Genomic DNA, 2,803 nt, shown 5'->3' on the forward strand with positions numbered 1-2,803 from the left:
GGGGGGTTCCGGTAACCCCTGGTACTCCGGTATATGTCCGAAACCTTTCCGATGTCCGAACATAGTCGTCCAATATATCGATCTTTACGTCTCGACCATTTCGAGACTCCTCGTAATGTACGTGATCATATCCGGGATTCCGAACTACCTTCGGTACATCAAAACACAAAACTCATAATATCGATCGTCACCGAAATTTAAGCATGCGGACCCTACGGGTTCGAGAACTATGTAGAAATGACCGAGACACATCTCTGGTCAATAACAAATAGCGGAACCTGGATGCTCATATTGGCTCCCACATATTCTACGAAGATCTTTATCGGTCAAACCGCATAACAACATACGTTGTTCCCTTTGTCATCGGTATGTTACTTGCCCGAGATTCGATCGTCGGTATCTCAATACGTAGTTCAATATCGTTACCAGCAAGTCTCTTACTCGTTCCGTAATACATCATCCCACAACTAACTCATTAGTTACAATGCTTGCAAGGCTTATAGTGATGTGCATTACCGAGTGGGCCCAGAGATACCTCTCCGACAATCGGAGTGACAAATCCTAATATCGAAATATGCCAACTCAACAAGTACCTTCAGAGACACCTGTAGAGCACTTTTATAATCACCCAGTTACGTTGTGACGTTTGGTAGCACACAAAGTGTTCCTACGGTAACTGGGAGTTGCATAATCTCATAGTCATAGGAACATGTATAAGTCATGAAGAAAGCAGTAGCAACAAACTAAATGATCATCATGATAAGCTAACGGATGGGTCAAGTCAATCACATCATTCTCCTAATGATGTGATCCCATTAATCAAATGACAACTCATGTCTATGGTTAGGAAACATAACCATCATTGATTCAACGAGCTAGTCAAGTAGAGGCATACTAGTGACACTCTGTTTGTCTATGTATTCACACATGTATTAAGTTTCCAGTTAATACAATTCTAGCATGAATAATAAATAGTTATCATGATATAAGGAAAATAACAACTTTATTATTGCCTCTAGGGCATATTTCCTTCAGTCTCCCACTTGCACTAGAGTCAATAATCTAGTTCACATCTTTATGTGATTAGTTCACATCTCCATGTGACTAATACCCAAAGGGTTTACTAGAGTCAACAATCTAGTTCACATTGCTATGTGATTAACACCCAAAGAGTGATCATGTTTTGCTTGTGAGAGAAATTTAGTCAACGGGTCTACCACATTCAGAGCCGTATGTATTTTGCAAATTTTCTATGTCTACAATGCTTTTCACGGAGCTTGTCGGTGTCAAAACCGGCGGATCTCGGGTAGGGGGTCCCGAGCTGTGCGTCTAGGCCGGATGGTAACAGGAGGCAGGGAACACGATGTTTTACCCAGGTTCGGGCCCTCTTGATGGAGGTAAAACCCTATGTCCTGCTTGATTAATATTGATGATATGGGTAGTACAAGAGTAGATCTACCACGAGATCAAGGAGGCTAAACCCTAGAAGCTAGCCTACGGTATGATTGTTGTATATGGAGTTGATTGCCTATGGACTACAACCCTCCGGTTTATATAGACACCGGATAGGGTTAGGGTTACACAGAGTCGGTTACAATGGTAGGAGATCTTGAATATCCGCATCACCAAGCTTGCCTTCCACGCCAAGGAAAGTCCCATCCGGACACGGGACGAAGTCTTCAATCTTGTATCTTCATAGTCCAGGAGTCCGACTGAAGGTATAATCCGGCTACCTGAACACCCCCTAATCCAGGACTCCCTCAGTAGCCCCTGAACCAGGCTTCAATGACGACGAGTCCAGCGCGCAAATTGTCTTCGGCATTGCAAGGCGGGTTCCTCCTCCAAGTCCTTCATAGAAGATTGTAAACACCAAGAGTAGTGTCCGGCTCTGCAAAATAAGCTTCCACTTATTGCCATAGAGAGAATAATATTAACACAAATCAAATCTGCTGACATATTCCGCAGTGCGTCATCACACTACGACCAAGTCCTTTACTCGAATCATTTTTACTTTTCCACCTCAGCATGTTTTGCGAGGCGGTTTCCTTGGCACGTCTTGTCAAAGCAGAGATCGTGTACCCCCTTTACGGGATTCTCATCAATACGGACGTGGGTAACCCAACCGCGCCATTTATCACGGCACTTGGGAGGCAAGCGAGTTTTACTAGGCTGGTGGGGACGCACAACCGCATCCGCCCATATAAGGGGATAAGGATCCACCTTTTTACCTACGCCTTCTTCCTCCTTTGCCTATCCATCTCCTGCGCACCCAAGCTCCAGCACCCAAGCCCGCGCTTCCTACCTCAACCTCCTCCAGCAATGTCCGAAGCGGGAGGCAAGTGGGTGGTCTCCTCCGTCACGGAGGGCCATGTCAAAAAGCTAAGGAAGGCCGGATACTTGTCCAAGGACATCGCGCACCGGCTTCCCGAGGAAGGGCAGCTTCTCCCCACCCCAAGGCCCCATGAGAGGGTAGTATTCCTTCCCCACTTCCTCCGCGGACTGGGTTTTCCACTCCACCCATTTGTCCGGGGGCTCATGTTCTATTACGGCCTGGATTTCCACGATCTGGCCCCGAACTTCATCCTCAACATCTTGGCGTTTATCGTCGTGTGCGAGGCTTTCCTCCGCGTCCGCCCTCATTTCAGCCTCTGGCTCAAGACCTTCACCGTCAAGCCCAAGGTGGTGCGCGGCAGCCAGGCGGAGTGCGGAGGCGCCATGGCGGGCAAGATGGCCAACGTCCTATGGTTCGAGGGCTCTTTTATGGAGACCCTAAAGGGGTGGCAATCCGGGTGGTTTTACATCA

Source organism: Triticum dicoccoides, chromosome 7A (assembly GCF_002162155.2).
Source record: "Triticum dicoccoides isolate Atlit2015 ecotype Zavitan chromosome 7A, WEW_v2.0, whole genome shotgun sequence".
NCBI classification, from domain to species: domain Eukaryota; kingdom Viridiplantae; phylum Streptophyta; class Magnoliopsida; order Poales; family Poaceae; genus Triticum; species Triticum dicoccoides.